Genomic DNA, 19446 nt, shown 5'->3' with positions numbered 1-19446 from the left:
ATGGAAGAGAGGTGCTTCCTCTCTTTCTTTTTCTCCTTGAGATGACCTCAAGACTGCCTCCAAATCCTCATTGTTAGAGCATTCAAACAATTCCATCCATTGGGGAATCAAGCTGAACCGTGTGCATCCCCTTGGGTGGAAAGGAGAGGAGTTCTTCACCTCGTTCTGACAATTGACACTCTGACAACTATTCCATCTTTCTCCAAACATATTTCAAATTCATAAACAAATTCTTTGCAATCTCAAAATGTATATGTTTTCCATTTTCTTTTGATTAGAGGAGGTGGGCAAGTTTATTTATTGTACCTGGAGATATCCAATGTAGGTGTAAAAAATCCCTTTCTCCTGTAGTTGGGGAGCCAATCTGTCATTTCTTCTTAGAGAGGTCGTGTGCTTCAAAACACTGAAAGGGTTAAGAAAGGTTAGTCCAGGGTAGGCCCACATTGTAGTTAGGACTTTGGCCTTAGGTCTTGTGCATCTGAGAATACAAATAGGAGAGAACTCTTTGGGGAAAGCAGCAGCAGGGATGGGAGCCCATGGACAGTAAGCCTGACAGGTCCATAGGATGTTGTGAAATCAAAGAAAATTGGAATGATTCTCAGAAATTTTGTGCTTTGGGTAGTGTGATAGAAGTTACCCGCCACAGCAAACCAATGAACTTTACAGGTTCTGCTTTCTACTGACAGACACTTTGCCTACAAGGTTCCATCCTCTTGTTTTTCTGTTGACATAGAAGGGAGTTTCTCAGTTGCTGCCTTTGGATTCCTTTGAATGATGAGGAGAGAGGAAAGAAGGGATGGAGAAAGGGGGAAACAGGGAAAGGGACCTTTAGGAATGGATCAAACTGGATAAAATGGAAAAAAAAAGGATTTTTATCAATTGTGTTGAGGCTGGCTCTACTGTAAAAACACATAGGATGATGAAAGGCCATAGCTGGGCTGTGCCCAGTGAGCTGTCCGGGCTTTCTTGTACTGCTTGCTGCTCCTTTAGCTGGGAAGATGGGGTAGTTATTGGAACCAAAGCTTAGTGTTAATTTGTTGACATTTTCTTCCCTCAGGAATTCCCTCGGCTTCAACATGGGGAAGAAAACTCAGATATTGCCCCACGGTGAGAATCAATTAATCAACAAACATGTAGTCATACTTGTTCTTTTATCAGTCACTATATTAAAGGAGGAAGAGACACCCCAAAATTCATTCTAAGAGGAAAGGCCAAAAGCTCACAAACAAGAATATGCCAGATCCATCTCGAGGATAGAAAAGTAATGTGTCAAGGCATGATCCTAATGGAACAATCAGGTTAACAGAAGAGGTTAGGAGACAGGGGAACAGGGTGAACTGGTTGCTAGCTCCGTGAGGGAAGAAAAGAAGACCTCTGCGGAAAAAAAAACAGGTTGAGTAAGGAATTCAAAGATGCCTAACTCGATGGCTCCTATGTGGGCTAAGCAAAGGGAAGAGTGGTGGCTGCCTGAGCCGGCACACCTGGTGGACAGAAAAGGGAATTTCAGAAGAGGGCAGAGTGCAGGACAAAGAACAGGTTCTGTTTTGGACACTTGGAGCTTCTGGTGCAGTTGGGCAAATGGGACAAAATGTTCAAGAGATATGATGTGGGAATTTGGGAAGAGAGCTCAAGTGAGAGACTGAAGCAGGTTCAATCCACCTGGGAGTGGTTAAGCTTGATGTGATAACATTGGGACCTAGGAGGATGCTTTCAACTGCTTAGGACATGATCAATATTCTGAGAGGTAAAAGGAGTATCCATAGTCAGAGGGTAAGGGGTATGAGTGGAATAGGAAGGGATAATATCTTTTTTTTAAATGATGGAAAGGACTGCTATAGGAATGTACAGGAAGAGGGGAAAAGAGAAGTGAATGGTGTAAATGATCTACCATAAGAAAGAGAGGCTAGAAAAAAGTTTTCTAATAGATTGGAAGAGGGAGAGGAGAAGTTGGTTGAGTGAACCTTATTCTTATTGGTATTGGTTCAAATAGGAGGCACCATAAATACTGAATAGGGACATGGAACTCTATCTTAGTCTGCAGGAAAATAGTAGGGGAATGGAATATGGGAAGGGGAAGATGATAAAAGAACAGGTCATTTTGGGCAAGTCATTGATCAGTAATGAAACACTTTTGAGGAAAGAGAGTGAAAAGAAAGAGAATAAATGGGGGGAAATACAATTATCAATGGTAAATGGAAAAACCATTTTTGAAACCCATTTCTCTGATGAGATATCATTGTTCTCTGGGAAATGATGAGCAGAATGTTTTCAGGGGGGAAAAAAAACCCTGCAAAGTCTTCCTTGAAGAGGGTGAAATATGCCATATATGAAGTGACAGCAATGTTCTGGGGTGACCATTTGAAAATGATTTGGTTATTCCCAGTAGCACAATCTTCTACAACTCCTCTGAAGGACTTAGACAAACAAACAAATCCTATCGATTCACAGATTAGGAATAATTATGTGTGAATACAGATAGAAGTATTCTCTATTTCTCTTTTGATCGCTCTACTTTTCACTTAATTTTTCTTGAGGTGTTTATTTTTCATTAAGGTGGGAGATTATGTTTTTATTTACAACTTTGATGGAAAAGTCTGCATAATTTTAAATGTGGTTTCTTAATTGTGGGTGGGAATCCGGGAAAGAAGCTAGAAAGCAAAAATCTTAAAAACAAATGTAAAAGGAAAAAATGTGAATGTAACTAGGGGACAATAGTCAAGAAATTCAATAAAAAGCCAAAAGTATCTTCCCTTTTGTACTTTGGAAGTCCTAAGAGTAATTTTGCATTTTAATTAGTAAAACTCAACTGAATGAGAATGTGAGAAATGACAGTGCAGAGTTTAGAAAAGTGAGAAAGGGGGAAGAATGAATGGAGGCCAGAGTCAATCCACATTATCTGCTGTGGGCCAAGCTCCACAGTAAGCACTGGGGGGATGCAATGAATGGCCTAAGCCGGGCTCTGGTCCGGAGGAGCTCCCAGTCTAAGGCGGTGAGCCCCTACAAACAACTGTACAAACAAGAGGGTTACCAGAAAAATAGGAAGGAATGAAGTTGTCTCTTGGGCTTCCTCCAAGTATGTAAGGAGGGAGAGCATATGCAAGAGCACACTGACAAGGGTCCGGTTGTCCTCCAAAGGCCAGGGATCACTGGGGGTAAATCATAAACCGTGAAAAACCTATCTTTTCCCCCCAAATCTGCTTGCCGATTCCTTCCCCTTTGTTCATATGGTCCCTTCTTCATTCACAGACTTGGTCCCGGAGGAGCAGAAGAGCTTTTTCCAGAAGGCAAAATCCCTTTTCCCAGGTCCCCCTCACCGTGTTACTTCCTGCTCCTCAAGCAGTGATGAGCAAGTGCTGGATGTGGAGGGCCAGAACGGCATCCCGGCTGCCGCCTCAGCAAGGCAGGAGGAGGAAGTAGCGGGCTCATCCTGGGGGCCAAGTTCAGCTTTGGCGGCTCCTTCTAGTTCGCTGGAAGTTCCCCTGGTTCTGGAGGAACCATTCCTTCCTGGTTTGCCCAGGGTCCTGGAGAAAGTCATGCAGGCCTGGGCTGACAAGAGCCACAGGGACACAAGATCCGAGACATCCTCCTCCGAGATCACCTCGGAATCCTCTTCCACATGGGACCAAGGGGACGATTCTGAAGCCGAGGAAGAACAAACCCGAGTCATCTCGATCAAAAGGACCTTTGGTGATCCACGCAGCAAGAAAGTGCATCCAGCCCCTCCCACAGAATGCACCATGTGCCAGGAAATGCCCTACGAGCCCTCCTTCAATTGGCCCCTAGGCAAAGATGCTCAAGGCCAACAAGAGAGCCCAGCCTCTTCCCCCGCCAAAGGCAGGCAAGGGCTCTGGAAAAGGAGAGGCAAAGTCCAGCCAGCCTTGGATGCCAAGTCCAAAACAACTCCGAGGGCGGACCCCGAGCAGTCCTCTTCAAGCGCCCAGAGACAAGGCCCAGAGACAAACCGAGGTCGCTTTCGAGGCTTTTGGAGAAATTTATTCTCTGGAGGACGGTAGGGAGGGCTTGGAGCCTAGACTCCAGTTCCAGCTCTCCCCATTTCCCCCTGCCCCCCAAAGAGAAGAAATGTGTGAAGGGGCCCCTTTCAATCAAAGATTCGCGGTCCTCCAGACCAACCAAAAAAGTGAAGAAAGCCCCTGGGCTGGACATGAACGTGTCTGAAGTGGCAACATATGCGGACTAAATCCACAGAAGAAGTGGGGACTCCTGGTCTAGCTGGGAGGGGCTGGAGCCTCAGCAGAAGCACAGAGTGTTTTATCTCCCAAACTCTCTGAGAGTCAAGTTGAAGTCTGAGAGCTGGAGGCCTGAGTGAAGCTGGCCTGAGTGGGATGGCAGCCGGGCCCAGCGGTGCCACTGACTACCTGAAGACCTGGCCCTGGAAAGCAAAGGCTTAATGACCAAATATTGGGTGTATTACAGGAGAAATTCTTGTTCAGGTATGGGTTTAACAAGTTGGTTTTAAAATCCTTGCCAGAACCAGGAGATCATTATACACTTCGACAACGATATTGTATGAGAACGTATTTTGATGGAAGTGGATTTCTTTGACAAAGAGACCTGAGTTTCAATTGATAAACTGATGGACAGAAGCAGCTACACCCAAAGACAGAACACTGGGAAATGAATGTGAACTATTTGCATTTTTGTTTTTCTTCCCGGGTTATTTTGTAATGGGCTGAGGCTTGAGTTGATGCACTGAGGTCCCAAGCACATGAGGCTAAATAGTAATTGGACCATACTGTATATAAGCTTGGAGAAAGAATGGCCCCCGCCTACTCTTTGTGCAAGTCCTGATGTGTTGTATAGGAAATGACGATTCTGGTGGGTGGAGGCAGGGGAGTAAAAAAGGAAGGGGAGGAGAGCTCAGCCCTCACTTTCTCTGCAAAAAAAGCAAAAAGAAGAGAAACAAACAGGAAGCCAGCTAGCAGAGCAAGTGGGGGCACAACAACTAGGGAGGGGGAGGAGATGGCTCAGTGGATAGAACACCAGCCTTGAAATCAAGAGGACCTGAGTTCAAATCCAGCCTCAGCCCATTACATTTTTGGGTAGAACAAATGTCACCCATGTTATGCTCCTAGCTAAGGTGATGATAATAATAGCTCCTACTTATATGGTACTTTATTATTTACTAAGTACTTTCATTAAATCCTTTGATGCCTGCTAAGGAAGTAGTAAAGTATTTATATTTCCATTTTATACAAGTGGAAACTAGGAGGAGAAAGCAAGAGACTGGTCTGAGAAAACATGCCAAAGTAATAGTTAAAGCTGGAGTGCCAACTGAGGACTCCTCATTTCTAGTCCACATCATGTTGGCTTTCTTGCACAGCCATCCAAAAAACAGAAAAGTAGAACAAAACATGCTTTTTACTGCTGAAAAGAAAAAAAATCCTTTCTAGGTCAATTGGTTCAATTTACTTAGTTTGGCTTTTTATTCTGTTTCAAACACCACATTCTACCCATGAATATCATTAAGGCAGTGTGATGTACTGTAAAAATTGAATTTAAAAGCTTCACTTAACAGTTCCATGGCAAAAGCATAATCTGTGAAGACTCAGTACCCTTGTCCTCCATTCCTCACTCTCCTTAAACTACTGGCAGCATTCTAAGAGGCTGAATATCCTCCATTCTTAGTTGAAAAAATGGCCCCAGTCATTTGTAATATTGTTATGGGTGAAGGCTTCTAATTTCTGTTTAAAAACACTGACTTTGTTGGCACCGCTGATAGTGTGCTGCTAACACCATGGAGTAAAATCCTTCTTCTCTATCCTTTAAATACTATTTAAATATCCTTAAATAGTAAAATGGAGAGAATAATACTTGTAGCCTTTACTTTCCAGAAGTAAATTGTTTAAGTTAAGTTGTTTCTCTTCTTATGAGTTGGGAAGGAAGGCCTAACTGGTCTATAACATGAGATTTTAGAAGATAAAAACTATCTTTGGAATAAAAAATATATGCAAGACAAATTTTAAAGTTTAAGAAACATTATTAATATTTTCTTCAATATTTCTTAAGTCTAGACTGGGATCAACAAACTATGGTCACTTAGGGGCTGCCACACATTTTTCTATGACTTTCAAACTAAGAATGGTTTTTACATTTTTAAATATACAATTAAAATATTTTTACATTATTAAAACTAATGAGCTAAGAATAATTTTTATATTTTCATTGTACTTAGAAATGTAAAAATTTTGCTCTCAGGTTTAAAAATGTAAAAATCATTCTTAGCTCATAGGCCTGCAAATCTGGTGGTACCAGAATTGGCCTGCAGCCATACTATGCCAATACCTCATCTAGACAATCAATAAACCATTAAATCAAGCCCTAATTTTTAGTTTGTAGATTCCTGAAATATGAATGCCCACAATGAAAATTTTTCAGTGGTCTTACATGAACTGATATTGCTGGTATAAACTAGCTCGAGGACAACCTCATATGTGTATATAGAGTTATATGTGAAAATCTTAGTCCAGTTATAAGCTGGACTGCTCAACTTGGGGAAAAAGTGTCAATTATAATTAGACCGATAATATAAAGATCAAAAGAGATAATGTGTTTAAAGCACTTTTTATACTTTAAAAACCTATCTAAATCTTAGCTCTTTATGTCCTTTTGAATACTTTTGTGGTGGTTGTTCCTGGAGGTAATTCTCACTGAAAGCTTGTATTCAATTCTATTCAACACATATTTATCAAAGGCAATGAGCTAAGATTTGGCATTAGAAAGACAAGAATAGGCCCCATCCTTAATGAACTTGTATGTTACAGAGTAAAGGAAAAAATTATTTGAAAGACAGACAAATTGTTTTTCTTCTGATGTCAGAGTCAAGATGGAAGAGTAGAGAAAGCATTTAGCTGAGCTGTCCCAACATTCCTCTCCAAATAATTTTAAAATAATATCTCAAATCAAATTCTGGAAGGGCAGAGCCCAAGACAACGTAGGAGGTTGAAAAGAGAGATTTGTGACATGAGGGAGAAAGCTGACCTGGAGCTTATATGGATGAAATACCAGTGGCAGAACTAGGTGATGTTGACAGAAGCAACAGCAGCTTTGGGAGTTCTCAAGTCAGAAATGTTAAGGGGACTTGGTAACTGGTCAGAAAGGCACTACAGGGTTCCCCTATGTTTGCACTGGATGCAGCATCAGATGCTGTTTGGCAACTTCATTGCCTATACTCATTTCGGGATCATATGGTTCAAGGATAAAGAGAAGCACTTTGGTCAAGAGAGAATGGAAGTCTTAAGGTGCAGTATTACTTCTAGTCTCTAGGAATCAGAGACCCTGAGGAACATTATCCCTTTTCAGTCCCAAGAGAGGAGGGACTCTTAGGAGCAATATTAATTGCAATCTGAAGGGAACAGGGGCTTTCCCTGGGTAAAGCCAGAGACAGCAATGACCACACCTCTTCCCAGATCATACCACCTTAGAATTACTGAAAACTTTTAAACTCCATGAACCAGTTCTGAAAACAGTGGTTCAAAAATATCTGAAATGTCCTTTTCCTCACATGCCAGAAAGAGAACCTACCATTAACAAAAAATTCCAAACTAAGAAATGGGATGGAAAAATGAGTAAACAATACCAAAAAAGTAATGCATGAAAAGTTATCTATAGTGATAGGAAAGATTAAGACACAAATGCAGAAGAAGAATAATGAAGTCAAAATAGCCACAAACACAGCCTCAAAGGAAAAAAAAAAATGAATTGCCCAAGTCCAACAAGAATTCTTGGAAGAGCTAAAAAAATTTTCAAAATCAAATAAGAATTCTGGAGGAAAAAATAAGTAAAGAAGTGGGTGCAAAAGGGAAAAATTGCATGACAATAACTTGATATAAATTAATAAATTAATAAATTGGTAAATTCTAAAGAAAATAACACCTTAAAAACAGAATTGGCCATATGAAGAAAATAATACTTTAAAAATTAGAATCAGGCAAGTGGTAGCTAATGAATTTATGAGACACCAAGAAACAATAAAACAAAGTCAAAAGACTGAAAAAAAGAAGAAAATGTGAAATATCCTAGAGAAAAAAAAAACTGACCCTGAAAATAAAGGAGGGATAATGTAAGAATTATTGTATTATCGTAAAACCATAATCAAAGAAAGGGCCTAGACAGCATATTTCAAGAAATTTTGAAGGAAAACTGCCCTGTTATCCTAGAACCATAAGATAAAATAGAAATCAAAAGAATCCACCAATTGCCACCTGAAAGAGATCCCAAAATGAAAACTTCCAGGAATATTATAGCCAAATTCCAGAGCTCCTAGGGGAATGAATGAATAATTCAAACATCCAGAAAGAACCCCCATTCAAGGAACCACAGTCAGACGAATGGAGTGGTGTAGAATACAATATTCCAGAATACAAAAGAACTAGGATTACAACCAAGAATAATCTGCCTCCCAAAACAATATAATATTTCAAGGTGGGGGGGAAGGATATTTAGTGAAATAGAGGAATTTCAATCATTCCTGATGAAAAAGATTAGAGCTCTTCTGAATAGAAAATTTGACTTTCAAATACAAGTCTCAAGAGAATCATAAAAGGTAAATGTGAAAGAGAAATCAGTGATTATATAAATACAATTACAAAACACTTGTCACACACACACACACAAATAGATCTAAACACTTAAAGAAATATCAATGATTCATGAATAGGTTGAGTCAACATAATAAAAATGACAATTCTATCTAAGTTAATTTCATTTTTGAGTGCCATACCTATAAAACTACTAAAGAATTGTTATTGAGCTAGAAAAAATGATAACAATTCATCTGAAAAAAGAAAACATCAAGAATATCAAGGGAATCAATGGAAAAAATATGATGGATTACAGCCTAGTATTTCCAGATTTCAAACTATATTATAAAGCAATAATCATCAAAGCAGTATGGTTATGGCTAAGAAATAGTGGTGGATCAATGGAATAGATTAGATATACAATACATAATAGTAAATGACCACAGTAATCTAGTGTTTGATAAAGCTAAATATCTTCCCTCAGGATAAGTAGTCAACATTTGACAAAAAATGCTAGGAAAACTGGAAACAGTTTGGCTAATACTAAGGAAAGACCAATATATAATTATATACTTAGTATATACCATATATTAAGATAAGGTCAAAATTAGTAGATGATAAAGGGTTATGTAATAAGTAAACAAGGAAAAGATGGAAACATGTACCTGTCAGGCCTATGGATAAGGGAAAAGTTTATGAATAAACAAGAGAAAGGATTATAGGAAGTAAAATAGATCATTGTGATTACTTCAAATCAAAAAGCTTTCCCATACATAAAAGTAATTCAACCAAAATTAGAAGGCAAAAAAAAAAAAAAAAAAAAAACTGGGGCAAGGAAGAAAGGAGGGATTTACAAATATGTTTGGTAAAGGCTTCATTTCTCAAACATATAGGGAACTGAGTTCAATTTATAAGAATAAGAGTCATTTTCCAATTGATAAGTGATCAAATAATATGAACAGGCAAAAAGAAATTTTCAGGTTTTCAGAAGGAATCAAAACTATCAATAGTTACATGAAAAAATGTTCTAAATCACTACTGATTAGAAAAAGGCAAATCAGGAGAATTCTGAGATGCCACGTTATATCTAACAAATACGCAAATTTAGAAAGAAAAACAAATTCCAATATTCACCAAATCCAGAAAAATATACATTTTAATCCATGTGTTGTAAAGTACGGGCTAGCTCCCTGGAGGACCTCGGGATCAGCCACAGTCAGGATAAATTAAAGTCCTTTAGGGGGAGAAGTGAGGGAGGCAGGCAAGCAGAATCCTGGATTCCAGAGTCTGGAGTTACCAATCTCTCTCCTCCTGTCCTGTTGTCATTTGGCAGCCTCAGGTCCCTATGCCCTCTAGTCTTTGCCTATGATTATCTTAACACCAAACATTCAGCAAGCACCAATGGTGAGAAAAGCCATTATCCAAATATATGCTAATAGAGTCATTGTCTCACATCTTATAGGTAATTAGCCCTAACTGCTCGGTTGTCTGATTCAAGCACATCTTTTTGGAGTTTCAGCCCTCTATAATGTGCCATGCTTTATCATGAATATTCTAGAATTATGGTTGGTTATTATGTTGATCAGAGTTTTTAAAGTTTTCTGATTTAATTGTGAGACATGGGAGACACTGGCACAGGACTAACCAGTGTGGGGTTCTAGCATCAAAGAAGGCACCATTTGAGTAAAGCAAAATTACAGTAGCTCAAAAGAGACATGAAGTATGCAAATTTAGAGCAATTCCCTTTCCAAATGTTCATGTGCATTATTTGTGTCTGGCCTGTGGTAGAGCCTTTCCAATTCATATTGATTTGATGATCTATAGTTAGAAACACTATCCTCTGGCCCTCACAGATAGGACATAAAATGAAAGACATCCATCCAAGGCTGTGGTTCTCATTTAGTTGTTCAAGAACCCATTGAAGATTCACAATAATGGTCCAAGGGATTCAAGCAGTAAATAATTGTCAAGTTATCTAACAAATATACTTTTCCTGTATGACAGCAAGCATGTGCATGTTTGAAGCATTATAGAATTGTTTCTGCTTCAATCCAAACCTGTAATGATCATGTATACAGCAATTGGCTTTGTGCAGTGATTACATAAAATTATGGTGTTTCTAAAGGCTGAGTTCTTGCAGTTTTTCACGCTGTCATCAAATTATTTTTAGACCATTTCATTTCAACATTCCATTTCACAAACTGATTTCCAACAAATAGATATGGGTTGTTTCATGATTTAAACTTATCTTCTTCTTTGCTATTGTATTCCTGTATTTGTCAAATTTTCAAATGAAGTGGTTAATAATATGGATCAGTGATTCAATAGTCTCTGAAATTTTGCTGAATGGATATCTTAAGCTTTCCTTAAACCAGTTTTATTTTCCAATTGCTGCTCTCTGCTTTATGAGATGATATTGCTTATAAACAACAATCATCCTTTATAATATTTTCCAAACTCATCCACATTTTAATCTGGTATTCTTTGGCAGGCACCATTCGCTGTAAGTCAGATGTTTGCTAAGTAAGGCACTTTCCTTAGATGAATCCCACCATTGAAATATATTATGGGAACAGGGAAAATGAGTTTATCTTCAGAGGAGCACATTTAAGTAAAAAAGCTTTTACCCCAAAGAGTAATGTGCAATGGCTGCAACCCCAAAGAAAATGTGTAGAAGAACTCAAAAAAAGAATTAAAAAAATCAAATCAAATTGAGGAAAATGTAACCAAAAAAAATCTCTCCAAGAAAAACCAAAAGCATATGGGGAAAAAAAAGGAAACCAACTTGCCAAGGAGGAAAGAAGTCCCGAGATGAAAATAATTCTTTGAAAACTGAAGATTGGTAATGGGAAGCCAGGGAAATGCAGAACAATCAAGAAATAACAAAACAAATTGTAAACATTGGAAACAAATAGAAGAATGTGAAACATAAAAGACAGATCTGGAGAATATATTAGAATATTAGTAGAATAGAAAACTGAATAACTTGATTACTGAAAAGTGTGACCAAAAATAGAACCTTGCAAGAAATAATTTGGGAATATTGTCCTGGAATGATAAATGAGGAGAAAATGTAAAAATAGAAAAACAAATCCCCATTTTCAACCACTTCAACGAAATCCATTGTGGAAAAGACATAGGAATAATAGTGCCAAATTTCAAAAACCCTCAGATGAAAGGGAAAATTTTGGAAGAAAGAAATTCAAATATGAGTGTGTTAAAAATGGAATTGAACAAGACACGTCAGCAGCTCGGGAAAAGACTGGAAAGATATCCACCGAGGGCTGATTGTGAGGGGAGGCAGGAGATAGGGCAGGAAGGAAGGAGAAAGAACAGGCAGCATGGAGGGAGATGAACTGAGGGAGAGAGGGAGGAAGGGAAGACAGAGGGAAAAGATTGAGATAAAAGGGGAGGGAGGAAAACGAGAGAAGAGTTCAGAAGAGATCTTCCATTGGAAAGATTTCATCTAGTATTTTAAAATTTGTTTTCAATCTTGAAATTCTTATTTTTCCAAATCGTTTTCACTATTCATTGTTGTCAAACTTTGTTGCCAATGTTTCTCTTTCACTCCCTTAATCTCATGTTCTCCAGACAGCAAGTGACCAAAATGAAATCATTACAATTCTTTTACCCACTTAACCACATTTCTCAGGTTGTGGAAGAAAAAATCCGATCCCGAGACAAAAAACCAAGACAAAGGAAAGAAGCAAGAATCTGTGTGCGACCCTCCCCGGCTCAAAGGGGCTAGTTGGAGGCATCTCCAGATGCCCACAGAAAACATGGATTCAGTCCTTGCAAGGAAAGGTTCCAGCACCCCAAGGGAGCAGCCTGGTGTGGGGCCCCAGGTGGGAAAGAGGGAATGGCTTAACTAGCAAAAGGCTCGGGTTCATTGGATGGACCGAAAAGGAAGCAACCACTGACCAATGACCAGCAAGGCTGTCTAGGTTTTTTGGGTCATATGAACTGCCTGAAATTTTGGCCTAGGATCTGATTTTTCTCCCCTACTGACCTTTAAAAACAGGGATCATGTGACTGCCTGAAATTTAGAGCTAGGCTCTGACTTTTCTGTCCTACAATCCTCTGAGAATAGGGATCGTGTGATGTCCTGAAACAAAAACCTAAGGTCCTAGATAGAGCCTCTGAGACCTTGCCCTGGTCCCCCGCAGTCCCTTTTTCACGCCACCTCACATCAGTCCTGATGCATTTCTTCCACTAGGACATCCTTGCTAGCAAGGCCTTCAGGCTGGTCCCTCTCCTCAGTACTAACTGTATTCCTCACCCACTAAGGGATTGCCTTGTTTTTCGCATCTTTGAGAAGCTCTCAGAGGTAGGAGGATTTACGAACGATATAGACTATCCTGGGGATGGGGTTAGCCAAATATGTATAGAAGGAGGAATGAGGTAGTTTGTATTTTTTTTTTGGGGGGGAGGTGTGTAATTTTGTGGGAAGTCGTGGTTTCTAGAGATCTGAGAGACATACCTTGTACCAGCAATAGGAGATGGACAAGATGGTGGTTCCTCTGTACTCAACGGGGGAGCAGCTAGGATACAACTGAGATCATAAGAGAGAACCCTCTTCTGTAGACTCTGTTGCAGTAACTCAAACCATCAGAGACTCACTTCCAAAGAAAATAGCTTTTGTTGTTATCCTGAAGAAGCTTCTCTGTTCTTATGTAGAACAAAGACATGGGCCTGGGGCTTAGGAGGACCTATGTTTCCAATTCAACCTCACACAGAGTTGAGTGTTGCTGAGGCAAACCATTTCACCTGCTTGCCTCCATTTCCTCACTGGGTGGTTGTAAGGATCCAACGAGATGGTATATTGGGAAAGGCTGTTGAGGACAGTGGAAAGGATGGAAGAGAGGTGCTTCCTCTCTTTCTTTTTCTCCTTGAGATGACCTCAAGACTGCCTCCAAATCCTCATTGTTAGAGCATTCAAACAATTCCATCCATTGGGGAATCAAGCTGAACCGTGTGCATCCCCTTGGGTGGAAAGGAGAGGAGTTCTTCACCTCGTTCTGACAATTGACACTCTGACAACTATTCCATCTTTCTCCAAACCATATTTCAAATTCATAAACAAATTCTTTGCAATCTCAAAATGTATATGTTTTCCATTTTCTTTTGATTAGAGGAGGTGGACAAGTTTATTTATTGTACCTGGAGATATCCAATGTAGGTGTAAAAAATCCCTTTCTCCTGTAGTTGGGGAGCCAATCTGTCATTTCTTCTTAGAGAGGTCGTGTGCTTCAAAACACTGAAAGGGTTAAGAAAGGTTAGTCCAGGGTAGGCCCACACTGTAGTTAGGACTTTGGCCTTAGGTCTTGTGCATCTGAGAATACAAATAGGAGAGAACTCTTTGGGGAAAGCAGCAGCAGGGATGGGAGCCCATGGACAGTAAGCCTGACAGGTCCATAGGATGTTGTGAAATCAAAGAAAATTGGAATGATTCTCAGAAATTTTGTGCTTTGGGTAGTGTGATAGAAGTTACCCGCCACAGCAAACCAATGAACTTTACAGGTTCTGCTTTCTACTGACAGACACTTTGCCTACAAGGTTCCATCCTCTTGTTTTTCTATTGACATAGAAGGGAGTTTCTCAGTTGCTGCCTTTGGATTCCTTTGAATGATGAGGAGAGAGGAAAGAAGGGATGGAGAAAGGGGGAAACAGGGAAAGGGACCTTTAGGAATGGATCAAACTGGATAAAATGGAAAAAAAAAAAAGATTTTTATCAATTGTGTTGAGGCTGGCTCTACTGTAAAAACACATAGGATGATGAAAGGCCATAGCTGGGCTGTGCCCAGTGAGCTGTCCGGGCTTTCTTGTACTGCTTGCTGTTCCTTTAGCTGGGAAGATGGGGTAGTTATTGGAACCAAAGCTTAGTGTTAATTTGTTGACATTTTCTTCCCTCAGGAATTCCCTCGGCTTCAACATGGGGAAGAAAACTCAGATATTGCCCCACGGTGAGAATCAATTAATCAACAAACATGTAGTCATACTTGTTCTTTTATCAGTCACTATATTAAAGGAGGAAGAGACACCCCAAAATTCATTCTAAGAGGAAAGGCCAAAAGCTCACAAACAAGAATATGCCAGATCCATCTCGAGGATAGAAAAGTAATGTGTCAAGGCATGATCCTAATGGAACAATCAGGTTAACAGAAGAGGTTAGGAGACAGGGGAACAGGGTGAACTGGTTGCTAGCTCCGTGAGGGAAGAAAAGAAGACCTCTGCGGAAAAAAAAAACCAGGTTGAGGAAGGAATTCAAAGATGCCTAACTCGATGGCTCCTATGTGGGCTAAGCAAAGGGAAGAGTGGTGGCTGCCTGAGCCGGCACACCTGGTGGACAGAAAAGGGAATTTCAGAAGAGGGCAGAGAGTGCAGGACAAAGAACAGGTTCTCTTTTGGACACTTGGAGCTTCTGGTGCAGTTGGGCAAATGGGACAAAATGTTCAAGAGAGATGATGTGGGAATTTGGGAAGAGAGCTCAAGTGAGAGACTGAAGCAGGTTCAATCCACCTGGGAGTGGTTAAGCTTGATGTGATAACATTGCGACCTAGGAGGATGCTTTCAACTGCTTAGGACATGATCAATATTCTGAGAGGTAAAAGGAGTATCCATAGTCAGAGGGTAAGGGGTATGAGTGGAATAGGAAGGGATAATATCTTTTTTTAAAATGATGGAAAGGACTGCTATAGGAATGTACAGGAAGAGGGGAAAAGAGAAGTGAATGGTGTAAATGATCTACCATAAGAAAGAGAGGCTAGAAAAAAGTTTTCTAATAGATTGGAAGAGGGAGAGGAGAAGTTGGTTGAGTGAACCTTATTCTTATTGGTATTGGTTCAAATAGGAGGCACCATAAATACTGAATAGGGACATGGAACTCTTTCTTCTTCTTCTTCTTCTTTTTTTTTTTTTTTTTTTGAACATTTACCATATCTTACAATGTATATTCCATTTTTTTCCTTTTTTTTTTTAAATAACTTTTTATTGATAGAACTCATGCAGGGTAATTTTTTACAACATTATCCCTTGCATTCACTTCTGTTCCGATCTTTCCCCTCCCTCCCTCTACCCCCTCCCCCAGATGGCAAGCAATCTTTTACATGTTGAATAGGTTACAGTATATCCTGGATACAATGTACGTGTGCAGAACCGAACAGTTTTCTTGTTGCACAGGGAGCATTGAATTCAGAAGGTAGAAATAATCCAGGAAGAAAAACAAAAATGCAAGCAGTTTATATTCATCTCCCAGTGTTCTTTCTTTGGGTGTAGCTGTTTCTGCCCATCTTTGATCAACCGAAACTGAATTAGCTCTCTTTATCGAAGAGATCCACTTCCATCAGAATACATCCTCAAACAGTATCATTGTTGAGGTGTACATTGATCTCCTGGTTCTTCTCATTTCACTTAGCATCAGTTCATGTAAGTCTCGCCAGTCCTCTCTGTATTCATCCTGCTGGTCATTCCTTACAGAACAATAATATTCCATAACGTTCATTTACTCAACCATTCTCCAATTGATGGGCATCCATTCATTTTCCAGCTTCTAGCCACTACAAACAGGGCTGCCACAAACATTTTAGCACATACAGGTCCCTTTCCCTTCTTTAGTATCTCTTTGGGGTATAAGTCCTTTAGAAACACTGCTGGATCAAAGGGTATGCACAGCTTGATAACTTTTTGAGCATAGTTCCAAATTACTCTCCAGAATGGCTGGATGTGTTCACAATTCCACCAACAATGTATCAGTGTCCCTGTTTTCACACATCCCCTCCAACCTTCCACTTTATCTTTCCCTGTCACTCTAGCCAATCTGACAGGTGTGTAGTGGTATCTCAGCGTTGTCTTAATTTGCATTTCTCTGATTAATAATGATTTGGGGCATATTTTCATATGTCTATAAATAGTTTCAATTTCTTCATCTGAGAATTGTCTGTTCATATCCTTTGACCATTTATCAATTGGAGAATGGTTTGATTTCTTATAAATTAGAGTCAATTCTCTATATATTTTGGAAATGCGGCCTTTATCAGAACCTTTGATTGTAAAAAGGTTTTCCCAGTTTATTGTTTCCCTTCTAATCTTGTCTGCATTTTTTTTGTTTGTCCAAAAACTTTTTAATTTGATATAATCAAAATTTTCTATTTTGTGGTCAATAGTGATCTCTAGTTCTTCTTTAGTCATAAATTCTTCCCTCTTCCACAGGTCTGAGAAGTAAACTATCCTATGCTCTTCCAATTTATTTATAATCTCATTCTTTATGCCTAGGTCATGAACCCATTTTGACCTTATCTTGGTGTACGGTGTTAAGTGTGGGTCAATGTCTAGTTTCTGCCATACTAATTTCCAATTTTCCCAACAATTTTTGTCAAATACTGCCTTCTTATCCCAGAAACTGGGGTCTTTGGGTTTGTCAAACACTATATTATTAAAGTTATCAGCTGTTTTGTCCTTTGAACCTAACCTATTCCATTGATCAACTAGTCTATTTCTTAGCCAATACCAGATGGTTTTAGTAACTGCTGCTTTATAATATAATTTTAGATCTGGTACAGCTAGGCCACCTTCATTTGATTTTTTTTCATTAATTCCCTTGAAATTCTTGACCTTTTGTTTTTCCATATGAACTTTGTTGTTATTTTTTCTAGTTCATCAAAGTAGTTTTTTGGGAGTCTGATTGGTATAGCGATAAATAGATTAATTTAGGTAGTATTGTCATCTTTATTATATTTGCTCGCCCAATCCAAGAGCATTTAATATTTTTCCAGTTGGTTAGATCAGACTTAATTTGTGTGGAAAGTGTTTTGTAGTTTTGCTCATAAAGTTTCTGATTTTCCCTTGGCAGATAGATTCCTAAATATTTTATACAATCATTAGTTACTTTAAATGGAATTTCTTTTTGTATCTCTAACTGTTGGGTTTTGTTAGTGATATATAAGAATGCTGATGACTTATTTGGGTTTATTTTATACCCTGCAACTTTGCTGAAGGTGTCGATTGTTTCTAATAACTTTTTAGTTGAGTCTCTGGGGTTCTCTAAGTATACCATCATATCATCAGCAAAGAGTGATAATTTGGTTTCCTCATTGCCTATTCTTATTCCTTTCATCTCTTTCTCAACTCTTATTGCCAAAGCTAGCATTTCTAATACAATATTAAATAGTAACGGTGATAGTGGGCAACCTTGTCTCACTCCTGATCTTATTGGGAATGGTTGTACTTTGTCCCCATTACATATGATGCTTACTGTTGGTTTAAAATAGATGCTACTGATTTGTTTTAAGGAAAAGTCCATTTATTCCTATACTCTCAAGAGTTTTTAATAGGAATGGATGTTGGATTTTATCAAATGCTTTTTCTGCATCTATTGAGATGATCATATGGTTTTTGTTAATTTGATTATTAATATGGCCAATTATACTGATAGTTTTCCTAATATTGAACCAGCCCTGCATTCCTGGTATAAATCCTACTTGATCGTGATGTATTATCCTGGGGATGATTTTCTGTAGTCTTTTTGCTAATATCTTATTTAAGATTTTAGCATCAATATTCATTAGGGAGATTGGTCTATAATTTTCTTTCTCTGTTTTCAACCTATCTGGTTTAGGTATCAGTACCATGTCTGTGTCATAAAAGGAATTTGGTAGGACGCCTTCATTCCCTATTTTTTCAAATAGTTTATAAAGCATTGGGGCTAATTGTTCTTTGAATGTTTGGTAGAATTCACACGTAAATCCATCTGGTCCTGGGGATTTTTTTTTTTTTTTAGGAAGTTGATTATTATTATTTGTTCTATTTCTTTTTCTGAAATGGGACTATTTAAGCAATTGACTTCCTCCTCTGATAATCTGGGAAGCCTATATTTTTGGAGGTAGTCATCCATTTCACTTAGGTTATCAAATTTATTGGCATAAAGTTGGGCAAAGTAACCCCTTATTATTTCTTTAACTTCCTCTTCATCAGTGGACAGTTCTCCTTTTTCATTTTTAAGACTGCTAATTTGATTTCCCTCTCTCCTTTTTCTAATCAGATTTACCAAAGGTTTATCGATTTTATTGGTTTTTTCATAAAACCAACTCTTAGTTTTATTTATTAGTTCAATAGTAGTTTTACTTTCTATATTATTAATTTCTCCTTTTAATTTTAGAATTTCAAGTTTAGTTATTGATTGGGGGTTTTTAATTTGGTCTTTTTCTAACTTTTTAAGTTGCAGGCCCAATTCATTGATCTTCTCTTTTTCTATTTTATTCAAGTAAGCCTCTAAGGATATAAAATTTCCCCTTATTACTGCTTTGGCTGCATCCCATAAATTTTGATATGATGTCTCACCGTTGTCATTATCTTGAGTGAAATTATTAATTGTGCTGTTTCACCCAATCATTCTTTAAGATGGGATTATTTAATTTCCAATTACTTTTTGGTCTATTTACACTTAACTTTTTGTTGAATGTAGTTTTTATTGCATTGTGATCTGAAAAGAAAGCATTTACTATTTCTGCCTTCCTGCATTTAATTTTGAGGTCTTTATGCCCTAATATATGGTCAATTTTTGTGTGGGTTCCATGAACTGCTGAGAAGAAAGTGTACTCCTTTCTGTCACCATTCAGTTTTCTCCAGAGATCTATCATACCTAATTTTTCTAATATTCTATTTACCTCTTTAATTTCTTTCTTATTTGTTTTGTGATTTGATTTATCTAAATCTGAGAGTGCAAGGTTGAGATCTCCCACTATTATAATTTTGCTGTCTATTTCTTCTCGCAACTCTCTTAACTTCTCTTTAAGGAAGTTAGATGCTATACCACTTGGTGCATATATGTTTAATACTGATATTGCTTCATTGTCTATAGTACCCTTAAGCAAGATATAGTTTCCTTCCTTATCTCTTTTAATTAGATCAA

General features: G+C 38.5%; 1 protein-coding gene across 1 annotated transcript in view; it reads left to right on the top strand.

Annotated features, from left to right (window-relative positions):
• LOC127544563 (uncharacterized) overlaps window positions 1-19446 on the top strand; it is a 236115-nt gene that overhangs the window by 631 nt on the left and 216038 nt on the right. The gene's annotated exons all lie outside the window — the stretch shown is intronic.

This window comes from Antechinus flavipes, chromosome 1, assembly GCF_016432865.1.
Source record: "Antechinus flavipes isolate AdamAnt ecotype Samford, QLD, Australia chromosome 1, AdamAnt_v2, whole genome shotgun sequence".
In the NCBI taxonomy this organism is placed as follows: domain Eukaryota; kingdom Metazoa; phylum Chordata; class Mammalia; order Dasyuromorphia; family Dasyuridae; genus Antechinus; species Antechinus flavipes.
The sequence above is the reverse complement of the archived record's forward strand: the minus strand, read 5'-3'. Positions and strand labels throughout refer to the sequence as shown.